At 42.3% G+C, this 14,264-nt stretch overlaps 1 pseudogene; it reads right to left on the bottom strand.

Moving 5' to 3' along the window:
- Positions 1–2,903: 2,903 nt before the first annotated feature.
- Positions 2,904–6,797, bottom strand: LOC110517644 (annotated as a pseudogene).
- Between the last annotated feature and the right edge of the window lie 7,467 nt (positions 6,798–14,264).

Raw genomic sequence — 14,264 nt, 5'->3', positions numbered from 1 at the left:
CTCCAAATCAAGGTTTCGCAATTAATGGCACCCTTAAAGATTATTGTAATTAACATCTACCAAAAATAAACCACAAATTAAATTCCACTGATTTAAGTGTATCTAAGCCTTAAGGAACTATATTGAGCATATCCATCACTTCCTGTTTCACTAGGGTATAAAAATGAGGTAACACACATGCAATATCCCACTGTCATCCAACACCATGAAGAAAACAAAAGAACTGGCAGTTCAAAAGAGACAGATGGTCGTAGACCTTCATAAATCTGGTAATGGCTACAAGAAGATCCACAAAAGATTGAATATACAACTGAGCACTGTCAGGGCAATTATTTAAAAAATGCAAAAGATATGGAATAGTTGAAAACCTCAAAACGCAAATGCATTTTGCCCCCCAGGATAGGGAGGAGGATGGTGAGAGAAGCAACAAAATCACCAAGAATCACTGTGAAAGAATTGCAGGCCTTGGTGGCGTCTTGTGGTCACCAGGTTTCAAAAAGCACCATCAGACCAACCACAGGCTCTTTGGAAGGGTTGCCAGAAGAAAGCCCTTTCTGACCACAAGACACAGACGCAAGTGCTTGGAGTTTGCCAAACATCCTTTAAATTATGACTGGAAGAAGGTGCTCTGGTCAGATGAGACAAATCAAAAGTTTTGGTCAGATACAGCATCGGCATGTTTGGCGTCGAAACAGAAATGCATACAAGGAGAGGCAACTCATACCCACGGTGAAATATGGTGGTGGATTAGTGATGTTTTGGGGCTGTTTTAATTCCAGAGGTCCAGGGGCACTGGTTAAGATTGATGGCATAATGAATTCCACCAAGTAACAGGTCATTTTGGCTGACAATCTGGTTGCCTCTGCCAGAAGGCTGGGACTTGGCCGTTGGTGGACTTTCCAACAAGACAATGGCCCGAAACATACCTTAAGATTCACACAGAAAGGGTTCTGTGACAACAAAATCGATGTTCTGCCATGGCCATCTCAGTCGCCGGACCTCAATCCAAACGATAACCTGTGGGCTGAGTGGAAGAGGGCAGTTGATAAGCGCAAACCCAAGAATGTGAAGGATCTTGAAAGGATCTGCATAGAGGAATGGTCCAAAATCCCTCCAAATGTGTTCCTTAACCTTGTCAAACATTACAGGAAAAGACTCCATGCTGTTTTCCTTGCCAGAGGTGGTTGCACTAAGTACTAAATGAGGAGTGCCAATGATTCTGGTTCAATTGATTTTGTTTTAAATAATTTTATGATTTTGGTTGGTTCCATTGAAACATTAATAAAGTACAGTATTTCTCACATGTTGGTATTTTGAGTTTCTCTCTATAATTATATTGTTTATAGTATTGTTTGTGCATTGCCAGTCGGGGGTGCCAGTAATTTTGGAGCTGTATAGTGGACTTTGAGCCTCTACGGAAAATACGTGTGCTTGAGCAATGTTTTTCCGACAATGATGAAGCGGCAGCCTTGGGGCTGCAACCGTTGAACGTGCCGGGACTTCGTTTTGTATGCAGGGTCGTATTCATTTGGGCACCCAGTGCAAAAGACTGTTTCTTATTAGACCAGGTAGTCCCTTCCTGTTTCAGTCCATTTTCTTCCGTTTGGTGCCTAATGAACATGTCCCTGAGAACAGCTGGGGCTGGTCAAAAGAAGGGTCACACAACCAGGACCTGTTTGGCTGAGATGAACGGCTGCATGGCAGTGTCCAGTGCTTGCCGGAAGTCTTGGAGGCCTACCTCGGAACAGGCAGGTGCGGTCAGTTTTCCCTGGCGGATCAGGGAGCAGAGCTCATCCAGCAGTCCCTGTAAGACCCCCTCATCTGGAGAGACAGAAAGATACATAGAGACATAACATAAACTCAGCAAAAAAAGAAATGTCCTCTCACTGTCAACTGCATTTATTTTCAGCAAACTTAACGTGTAAATATTTGTATGAACATAACAAGATTCAACAACTGAGACACAAACTGAACAAGTTCCACAGACACGTGACTAACAGAAATGGAATAATGTGTCCCTGAACAAAGGGAGGGGGGGGGTGGGTCAAAATCAAAAGTAACAGTCAGTATCTGGTGTGGCCACCAGCTGCATTAAGTACTGCAGTGCATCTCCTCCTCATGGACTGCACCAGATGTGCCAGTTCCTGCTGTGAGATGTTACCCCACTCTTCCACCAAGGCACCTGCAAGTTCCTGGACATTTCTGGGGGGAATGGCCCTAAGCCCTCACCCTCCGATCCAACAGGTCCCAGACATGCTCAGTAGGATTGAGATCCGGGCTACTTGCTGGCCATGGCAGAACACTGACATTCCTGTCTTGCAGGAAATCACGCACAGTATGAGCAGTATGGCTGGTGGCATTGTCCTGCTGGAGGGTCCAGCCTCTCTCGGTCCAGCCTCTCTCAGCCTATTGCGGACAGTCTGAGCACGGATGGAGGGATTGTGCGTTCCTGGTGTAACTCGGGCAGTTGTTGTTGCATCCTGTAACTATCCCACATGTATAATGTTCAGATGTACCGATCCTGTGCAGGTATTGTGACATGGTCTGCCACTGTGAGGACGATCAGCTGTCTGTCCTGTCTTAGGCGTCTCACAGTACGAACATTACAATTTATTGCAATGGCCACGTCTGCAGTCCTCATGCCTCCTTGCAGCATGCCTAAGGCACGTTCACGTAGATGAGCAGGGACCCTGGGCATCATTCTTTTGGTGTTTTTCAGAGTCAGTAGAAAGGCCTCTTTAGTGTCCTAAGTTTTCATAACTGTGACCTTAATTGCCTACCGCCTGTAAGTTGTTAGTGTCTTAACGACCGTTCCACAGGTGCATGTTAATTGATTGTTTTTTGTTCATTAAACAAACATGGTAAACAGTGTTTAAACCCTTTTACAATGAAGATCTGTGAAGTTATTTGGATTTTTAGGAATTATCTTTGAATGACAGGGTCCTGAAAACGGGACGTTTCTTTTTTGCTGAGTTTATTAAAAGCCTTATTATAAGAGACATTATAGAAACTCATTCATATAACAGGTTATAAAGCATCATACCGGCAGGCTATTGAAAGTAATGTTTGATTCTGGACATTCAGAGGGACAAAATTAAAAGTATCATGTGTCTCACTCATAGCTTGGACCTACCATAATGGAATGTGAAGAATGCAGAGCAAAGACCTGTCTCTCCAGACTCCTAAATATTTTGTGTGTGTGTGTGTATTGTATCTAAATACTCCTGGCTCACTCCGAGAGTGGGTTATCTTCCACTGGGTGACCCAGAACCCTTGCACATTTTTGAAGATCAGGGCGCTCTGGGAAGAGGACAGACAATATTTTTTTTGTAAGTATGTACAACACACAAGTGGTTTCCATAGGTATTCACATTTAAAGATATCACCATGTCTGTGAGAGGGAGAGAGAAAACGGTCTGTTGAAATAGTTCCTAGAGGAACGTGCTAGAAAAGGGTAGTATTACAGGAAGTAGCAGTCTTACCACAGGAACAGTGATTGGCTGCTTGGCCATCCCTCCATACGTCACCACCGACCCTCCAACTCTGAAAAAGTGGGGGTGGGGACTATTTACTTGATCAGATATCAATGCCGCCTCAGGGTCTCCTCTTTGATCACGTGACTGGCGCCCATGGCCTTCAGCCTGTCAATAAGCTGTGTGAGGTCTGGCCTGTGAAAAGGGACACACAAGTACATGCCGTTCTTCAACACGGGCTTTCTTGAACGCGCAACCTTGCTTAAAATAATCACTGCTCTCTAAGGAAGTTTCTATAGCAGTCTCTCTCACGCATAGACATCACTTTATTAGGGTAATGGGCTATATTATGACAGTGGGTTACTTACAACAACCCGGTTATAGAACAAGACTCAGTGCTGTTTTCATTATATCAGTTTCCCAGCTGATAACCCAGTGGTATCATGAGGGCTGGAATCCTCCCCCCCCCCCCCCCCTAAATTGTTTTACTTCAGCTGCTGAAAGGTCACATTCTTAATCAGTCACTAATTCAGATGTTCTCTTTTAGAAATGTAGCTTAGTGCAGTATGCATTGGTTCTATTCACTCGGCACCAAAGAAATCGGACTGAAACGGGGAGGGAGTAGAGGGACTACCTGGACTTGACCCAGAAGAAAAACTCATTTTTGTTTTCTGTTGCAAAAGATTTTCAGTTGCATGCCCTAATGAATACAAACTGTCCGTTTAGATTTACCTGTCTCTGACCACGTTGATGGTTTGGATCTCCCTTGCAGCAGAAATCTCATATGACAGCCTGATCCACACATCTGTTGGCTGCATTCTGGATCACTGTGTCACCTGGAATGAACTCACATACTGTACAAAGAGCAGTGCAATACACATATTATATAGTGTACTGTGATGAAGGAAGGTTAGGTTCTGTATAAAAGACTGAAGCTCACTTGTATCCTTTTCACACTATTGGGCCAACCTGGCTCTGACATTTTACTTTCATGTTCCTTTTGATAGGTTTGGAATTATGAACTTTATATTCTTATTAATCATTAGTTGTAATAGAGTGAGTGGTGCCATAACCATTAACCTCTGGTGTTAATAGCCCCTTGGCCAACTGAAGGAGGAAAGTATATGGTGGGGGCAATTAAGTTTGGAATGTACTGAGGGTAGTTAAAGCGATCACATGTGGCAGGCATTGATAAGGGGAGAGAGCCATGGATTAGTTATGAAGGGGGGGGGGGGGGGGGGGGGGGGGGGGGGGGGGGGGGGGGTTGAGATCAGGTCAGGCTGCGTTAAGGGAGAAATAAAAGTTTATGGCCCGTATCACAGTGTAGGCAGGAAATACACAATGTTTGTACAGATATGTAGGAGACTCGGAGGAAGGGTTAAATATCAGTGCTTGTGTGAAAAGGTTTTTGTCTATTGCAACTGTATTGATCCGCTGGGAAGCTTTCATAGTGTCTGTTGAGTTTTTGCTCTGAAAATCAGAACCTAACACTTTTCAGCAACTTAAGTGGATGTATAACAAGGCCAGAATTATATAGCACTGCTTGGCATAGCCGCAGTAGTGTGAAAAGGGTATTGGATAAGGGTACAATGGGCAAAAATGGGTAACAGCTAGCTTAGCATCTACATGTTGAAATGGTGAACTTAGCACACCTGGTTTCAGCTCCTCAAAGTCAGAGAGCATCCTAAAGGCAGTGCAGGGGTTAACACCCAGTGTGGCTGCAGAGAACAGGGGGATGTCATTGGGCAGCGAGATCACATCGTCTTTAGCTATAACCGCTGCTGTCCTCCACGTCCCTGCTCAGAGAGAGGGAGAAAAGGACGGGGTCGTATTCATTAGGCACCAAATAGAAGAAAACGGACTGAAACAGGGAGGGACCACCTAAACTTGTCCAAGTACTTGTTTTTGTTTTCCGTTGCAAAACGTTTGAATACTCTGTACCCCACCCTAATGAATAAGGCCCTGGGGCCTAATTTATAAACATTGTGTGGGCACAAAATATGTCCCAAAACATAAGTATGCCAGTTCATGTAAAAGTTGGCATTTATAAAAACTGGACTTCACGCAAGAATGTACCTATCCTCCTGCAAACTTTAGACCATGGATACTTCTAGTGGTTGAAGTATTGCATTGCAAGAAGGCATGAGTAGCCTCGTAGTAGCCTTGTGCAAATGCGTAATATGATGAAACTCTTATTCGTAACAAAAAAACAGGTGGCGAAATATAGTAACAAGATGCAATCATTTGCGGTTAGTGAGAAGAGCGTAAACCCAATTTATATCTTTGCATGCTAAAATAATTAGAAATAGGCTTATACTGTGTATCCTCTTATTTAATATTCATGATCATTGCCGAATAAATTACTCACCTTTTCTGACTGCAATGGTTTCATAGGCTACTCGCAGAATAGCCTATAGGCCTACAACAAGTTAGGATAGATGACCATTTGTCCCATCATTTAACTGGACACACTTCACAGCAGTAAATAGTACGATAAACTTAGCTTCAGATTGTAATGGTAGAACAGACGGTTCACCTTTTCTAAAGACGTTTGTAGGCTAGCCTTTGAACTGTAATGTGAAATGTATTGAGGAGACAATTTCATATAAACATAAATCATACACCCTATATACAAAAGTATGTGGACACCCCTTCAAATTAGTGGATTCTGCCATTTCAGCAACACCGGTTGCTGACAGGTGTATAAAATCTAGCACACAGCCATGCAATCTCCATATACAAATATTGGTAGTAGAAGGGCCTTACTGAAGAGCTCAGTCACTTTCAACGTGGCACCGTCATAGGATGTCACCATTCCAACAAGTCAGCTCGCCAAATTTCTGCCCTGCTAGAGCTGCCCTGGTCAACTGTAAGTGCTTTTTTATTGTGAAGTGGAAACGTCTAGGAGCAACAATGGCACCATTGAACACCTTTGGGATGAAAGGTGTTAAATGGAGTTGAGCCAGGCCTAATTGGCGCACGCCATTTTCGCATGTTTCCGTTATAAATCAGACCCGTCCTGAAACTTTGAAAAACGCCCTTCATTCAGCTTTTATGGTGACAATAATTCCCTTATTTGCTGTACACTTTGTAAGTATTCGAATTAGGCCGATGCTATTGCTATTTCCTTTAGGAAAATGCAAACTTGATCAAATGTCTTCGAAAGTGATGGCAGAATGTTAAACTTTTGCAGTGACATTTACTGTAGGCCTAGGCTATCTGACAGACAAAAGGTTTATGAAAGACAACAACAATTGCAAATTGCTGTGGACCTGTAACAGACCGTCTGAATTTAATAGGGACCAATGTTTTGGATTTACTCATTCTCAAACCTATGCTGCTCTGCCCGAATTCTGAAACATGATCTACTCATGGTGGTAGCCATACACACATCAATGCAAAATATCAACTCTCTGTTCACCTGTTCAATTCTACTGTATGTTATAAACCAGCTTCCTTTCTGATACATAGAGCAAAATACTTGAAATAATAGCCTATCTAATAGGCCCAATTAAATGAGAGATGCGCATGATAATTTGTGTAGGCTATGGCTACTACGAGAATATGAACCCCTCATGACCAGAAAAGGTGAAGAATTTATTGATGGTGATGAAAAATGGATTATGTGTATGAATGCAATATTGTCTACTCAAGAAATGTGAAATTAAAATATTCAGAAGTAAGCTACAGAAGTAACCTACAACTGTCTGTTCCACTGTTAATAAACTGTGCTCCCGATCGGCTGGCATAGAGCAAAATACTTAAATTAGCTTGTCTATTTTACTACTGTGAAGTGGGTCCAATTAAATGAGAGATAGGATGAATGTTATCCTTGTTGTAGGCCTATGCTAACTATTTATGCCTATGCTACCTCGTAATTATAAAACCATCACAGAAAAGGTGAGGAATTTATTATGAAATGATCACGGAAATTAAATAAATAATATCCTAGGAAATAGATGCCTATTTCTACATATTTTAAAATACAAAGAAATCAAATGTATTTTCTCTCTTCTCACTAACGGCAAATGATTGCATATTGTTATTAACCTGTTTATTGTTATAAATAAGCCTGTCCCTCATATCCATATGTTTATGTGAGAAGGATTGACGGGGGCTGCCAACAACTTTACAAGGACACTCTTAGCACCAACAGAGGGAAGCTCCATGCTCTCCAACCTGTAAAACACACAAGACACATTTGAAGTCTTCTGGATTCTCTCTTCCGATACATCTGTAACTATGACAGTACGTCACGGCAGCATTGCATTTACATCCAGACTCAATGGTACATAGTACTCAATATTTTAACATAGCTAACATTCTTACTGAACAACTTGAGAAGGCGTGGTTTCTGTACAATAGGGCCATACAACCATTGATTGAAGATTCAGTTGAATACCTACAAATACTACCCCTTGCGCTTGATAGCTGTTGTTGTTGAGTGGTGGATCCACTGGTGAAGGTTCTACATGCTGTATGCCTCATCACCTCGGTTATTTTACATAATAACCATGCAATACTTGACACCTTCATTTTAAATCATAAAAAGCATCAACCCTGGCCATCTTGGATTAACCCTTGGCATGTCAGAGTCAAGTAGGCGTTCCACCACTTCCAAATTCGCCAGAGAAAGTTCCGCCCCCCCATTCATTTCCAACAGGAGCACGCAGAGCAATGCGCAGGAGCGGTGCTCTGCTGTACTTTATGCAAATTTCACATTGCCACCACTGCAGTTAACCAAGTAGGTGAGTAGTAGAAGATTGCTCGTGAAACACAGTTCAGCCTGTCATTAGTTCTGAGCAAGCACAACAAAAAAGATAGAGGAAAATCAATTCTATATGATTTTGCTTTGCTAAACTCAGCAAAAAAAGAAACGTCCTCTCACTGTTAACTGCATTTATTTTCAGCAAACTTAACATGTGTAAATATTTGTATGAACATGATTCAACAACTGAGACATAAACTGAACAAGTTCCACAGACATGTGACTAACAGAAATTGAATAATGTGTGCCTGAACAAAGGGGGAGGTCAAAATCAAAAGTAACAGTCAGTATCTGGTGTGGCCACCAGCTGCATTAAGTACTGGAGTGCATCTCCTCCTCATGGACTGCACCAGATTTGCCCGTTCTTGCTGTGAGATGTTACCCCACTCTTCCACCAAGGCACCTGCAAGTTCCCTGACATTTCTGGGGGGAATGGCCCTAGCCCTCAACCTCCGATCCAACAGGTCCCAGACGTGCTCAATGGGATTGAGATCCGGGCTACTTGCTGGCCATGGCAGAACACTGACATTCCTGTCTTGCAGGAAATCACGCACAGTATGAACAGTATGGCTGGTGGCATTGTCAACTGCGTTTATTTTCAAACATAACATGTGTAAATATTTGTATGAACATAACAAGATTCAACGGAGTAATGTGTCCCCGAACAAGGGGAGGGGGGGGGGTCAAAAGTAACAGTATCTGGTGTGGCCACCAGCTGCATTAAGTACTGCAGTGCATCTCCTCCTCATGGACTGCAGTTCTTGCTGTTCTTGCCGTTTCTTGCTGTGAGATGTTACCCCACTCTTCCAGACATCCTAGACGTGCTCAGTAGGATTGAGATCCGGGCTACTTGCTGGCCATGGCAGAACACTGACATTCCTGTCTTGCAGGAAATCACACACAGAATGAGCAGTATGGCTGGTGGCATTGTCATGCTGGAGGGTCATGTTAGGATGAGCCTACAGGAAGGGTACCATGTGAGGGAGGAGGATGTCTTCCCTGTAGCGTACAGCGTTGAGATTGCCTGCAATGACAACAAGCTCAGTCCGATGATGCTGTGACACACCGCCCCAGGCCATGTCGGACCCTCCACCTCCAAATCAATCCCGCTCCAGAGTACAGGCCTCGGTGTAACGCTCATTCCTTTGACGATAAATGCAAATCTGACTGTCACCCCTGGTGAGACAAAACCGCGACTCATCAGTGAAGAGCACTTTTTGCCAGTCCTGTCTGGTCCAGCGATGGTAGGCAACGTTGTTGTGCCCATAGGCGATGTTGTTGCCAGTGATGTCTGGTGAGGACCTGCCTTACAACAGGCCTACAAGCCCTCAGTCCAGCCTCTCTCAGCCTATTGAGGACAGTCTGAGCACTGATGGAGGGATTGTTCGTTCCTGGTGTAACTTGGTCAGTTGTTGTTGCCATTCTGTACCTGTTCCACAGGTGTGATGTTCGGATGTACCGATCCTGTGCAGGTGTTGTTACACATGTGGTCTGCCACTACGAGGTCGATCAGCTGTCCATCCTGTCTCCTTTTCTTCCTGTCTTAGGCGTCTCACAAACCGTGCTTACATTTGTATACGATCACTATGGTGTGTGGGAATACTTTGGAATAGTTTTCCAAAATGAAAATCACTTGGAGCTGATTTGCTGATGTTTTTTGTCGTTTATGACCAACAACAAAAATAAAAATAAACATTTTAGTATTATTTATTGCTCATAAAACTTGGATGGCCAGATAAAATCACACACGGGCCGAATTCGTCCAGTTGGGGAATCCTTCTCTGTTTTCTCAATGACATTCAAATCAGCATTGAAAAAAGGCGCAAATTTAAGTTTGTTCCACCTAAGCGAGTCTGACCACAAGTCAGAGCCCACTATGATGACACACCAAATGTGTTTGATCGATCGCGGGAAAATCACAGGAATAGGCTTTTGTAGTCTACAGTCCAAGGTATGTCTTCCAATGGTGTGACTGCTGTCGGCATGCAAAGATTATCCAATTTGAATAAACGCTTGGAGGTAAGGATGACAGCATTGGTATAGTCTACGGCGATAGGGATATCACTTAATATTGATATCTACATAGCGCATTGATGTGAATCACATACTAATAAACATACTTTATGAATTTAAAAGTAATCCTCTAAGTAGTCATCTAGTTTTCTAAAAGTATCTGTAATCTGATTACAATATTTTTCCTGGTAAAGTAACGGATTACAGTTACTGTTATTTATAATCCCTTACATGTAACGGATTACATGTAATACATTACTTCCCAACCCTGGCTACATGTCATATTACACAGAATATATTCACTCTAAATAGGTTAGGAGCCAGACAGGGAGCCTAAGAGGAATGGAAATGAATTATTTAGGCTATATTATTTATATTATTTCAAGGCTTTCGCCTACAAAGAAGTACATTGTGAAGGATTTTCAAGTGGGACACACTAGGCTCGTGGGGAGTCATGGACGTTAAGTGCTCAGCATTTAAACAACATTTCATTGTATTAAATCATTAGGCCTGTAGTCTATAAATTGGCATATAGGCTGTGACTTACTTAGAATGAAATACAAATTAAACGAAAAAGGCATTATTAGGCTCAGTCTACAGCAGTGTATGTGAGCAGGGGTTGAGTGGTCGGGAAATCCCGCTCATCATACATGGAGTGGTGTTTACGCAGGACTCGCCACATTCTTTCCAAGCGCTCTGCTAAAAACAGCTCCACTCACAGGAAAAAAAACAACTGTGGCACCAAATTCGTTCCATTCATTAAAATCACAATTTAACCAACACCTACCTATTTTTGTGACTACCTGGACCTACCATTTGGTTTTGAAGTATTGAAACCAAACTATATGATTGGAATGAAAAGTATTTTAATAAACATGAAAAGGTGAATGTAAGAAGCTCTCATCATTTCAAATAGGCTACATGTTATATTATACTGCATATAAACACTCTAAATAGGTCAGGGGCCAGACAGGGAGCCTAAGAAGGAACGGAAATGAATTATTTAGGCTATATTATTTCAATTATTTCAAGGCTATAGCCTACAAAGAAATACATTGTGAAGAATTTGCGAGTGAGACACTAGACTGGTAGGGAGTCATTGACATTAAACGCTCAGCATTTAAACAATATTTCATTGTATTAAATCAGCATAGTAATTAAATTGCGCATATAGGCTGACTTACTTATAATTAAATACAAATTAAGCGAAAACCTGCAGCACCAGCTGTGCCATCAGAGACTCTGGGTTCCGCCCAGGCTCTGTCGTAACCGGTGGGCGAAGCACAATTGGCCTAGCATCGTCCGGGTTAGGGAGGGCTTGGCCGGTAGGGATATCTTTGTCTCATCGTGAACTAGAGATTCCTGTGGCGGGCGGGCGCAGTGCGCGCTAACCAAGGTTGCCAGGTGCACGGTGTTTCCTCCGACACATTGGTGCGGCTGGCTTCAGGGTTGGATGCGCTGTGTTAAGAAGCAGTGCGGCTTAGTTGGGTTGTGTATCGGAGGACCAATGAGACAAGATAGTAGCTACTAAATATTTGGATACCACGAAATTGGGGAGAAAAAGGGCAAAAAAAATTCTTAAATAAATTAAGCGAAAATCCCATATTAGGTTCAGTCTACAGTGCCTTTGAATTCATTTTTAGAAACACCAGTTTGGCCTTAATCTGTGGCTTCACCCTCATGCTACGGTGCCTGTTAGCAAATGTTGTATATAACACACAATGTAGGCTACGTATTGCAACTGTAGCAGGCCAATCCTTCTCCTGGAGGTATGCTGGGTGTGCAGGCTTCTGTTCCAGCCCAGCACTAACACCCCTGATTCAATTTATCAAAGCTAATGAGTTGACTATAATGTGTATTATTGCTGGGTTGGAATAGAAGTCTGCTCAGATCAGGTAATGGAGCTCTGGTGGCCACATCTGGTATGGAATTTTTTTCACCAGAAATTATGCTTTAGTTATAATAGCTTATGAAGATGTGTAACATTTACGAACAAGTTAGATTATTTCTACATTTTGAAATATATTTTGATTCATTCATTGAAGGGAAGTGTTTGAACTTGTTTTAATTGTTAACTGAAAAACATGATTCAAAATTATCTTGTGTCAATGTAAATTCATCACAGATCACAATTCTGCAATAGAAAAGGTGTGAAGGGAATCTGTCTCTAATATGTCTGTGTTTCTGTGTTTCTGTGTTGCTTTCGCAAATGAACATGGTCTTTTTATCCAGTTGGGAGCTTTCCAATCGGTTTTATTTGATTGTCACTCTGTCTCAGGATATCAGCCATGTGAACCCATTTTGCAGCTTATCATAATGTCATGCATCACCAATGAAGCCAAGAGGACCTACAGTTTGATGGTATAACTGTGCAATCAAAGTGCCTCTTGTCATTGCACATCTGAAGCAGAGAATAGCTAAACTCACACATAATTTGCATACTGATGAGCTAGCCATATGTTTTCAATTTAAAATGATACCCGTAGATAATGTATTTGAGGCTAACCATAAACCTGATTTTAAATGATTTTTCCGACATAAAATTGTTTACTGCAAATCCAATACTTGTGTTCTAGGTACAGCACTGCGCCTGAAAATAAGGAGCTGGCAATTTGTAGCCTAATTAAAAATACAGTGTTTATTTTCTGAGAATGATTTTAGAATAAAAAGACAAAATCAGAAGGTCAGTGGCATGGAGGAGGATTGCAGAGATATTGGTGTTGAAGGTGGGTAAAGATATATTTGCAAAGCCACAATTTCCTTTACCCAAAGTACCCATTCATGTGCATGTAGGCCTATGTATTTTACAGGAAGTGATATAACAATCAGTCATGATACAAGTATAATGAATGAGCAATAACCTAAAATATATAAGAATCCTAATGTTAAGATACCATATTCCAATTGGTAGCATATTACATGGGAAATTGATGGTTAGTGTTTCATTTACAATGTTATAATGTATGTTACTGGTGATTTCTGTCCTTTGGTGGGCACATTCCACAATTTAATTTACTCAACGCATTCACAAATGGTGGCTTTGATCACCGTTTTGAGGTTAAGGTTGCTTGATGTTCATAGCTAGCTAGCAGCACAAGCAAATATTGTTGTGCAAATTTCTCTTCACACACCATCCACTCCAGCAATCACTGCAATCCTCCTCCATGCCATTGACCTTATGATTTTGTCTCTGTATTCTAGTAAAGCAAAATCATATGGAATTGGAAAACCAGACACAGCGATGACTAGTGGGCTCCCGAGTGGCGCATCAGTCTAAGCCACTGCATCTCAGTGCTAGAGGCGTCACTACAGACACCCTGGTTTGAATCCAGGCTGTATCACAACTGGCTGTGATTGGCAGTCCCATAGGGCGGTGCACAATTGGCCCAGCGTTGTCCGGTGTAGGCCGTCATTGTAAATAAGAATTTGTTCTTAACTGGGGTGGCAGGTAGCCTAGTGGTTAGAGTGTTGTGCCAGTAACCAAAAGGTTGCTGGATCAAATCCCTGAGCTGACAATGTTAAAAAAATCTGTCATTCTGCCCCTGAACAAGGCAGTTAACTCACTGTAGGCCATCATTGCAAATAAGAATTTGTTCTTAACTGACTTGCCTAGTTAAATAAAGGTTCAAAACTGACTTGTCTAGTTATATTTAAAAAATGACTGGCTGTCCTCCATCTTTTCTGATTTTGCTTGCCCGGAACTAATGACAGGCGGAACTATGTTTCATGAAAGGAAGATTTTCGAGCAAACATCTGCTCCTCACCTGATTGGTTAACGGCAGCTGTGGCGTGCAATTTGCATAACGTATAGCAGAGCTGACCTTTTTCTATCGCTCCGCTAGCAGGGTTCACACCGCTCATCCTCCCACAATCCCCTGCACATTGCTCTGCGTGCTCCCGTTGAAAATTATTGGGTGCGGAACTTCGTTTGTCGAATTTGGAAGTGGTGGAAACCGTCAGCCGCTATCATCTGGCCGCCACTCAAGTAAGAAGACGACTAGAAAACCTAT

This window comes from Oncorhynchus mykiss, chromosome 3, assembly GCF_013265735.2.
Source record: "Oncorhynchus mykiss isolate Arlee chromosome 3, USDA_OmykA_1.1, whole genome shotgun sequence".
NCBI classification, from domain to species: domain Eukaryota; kingdom Metazoa; phylum Chordata; class Actinopteri; order Salmoniformes; family Salmonidae; genus Oncorhynchus; species Oncorhynchus mykiss.
This window is presented reverse-complemented; position numbering and strand designations above follow the sequence as displayed.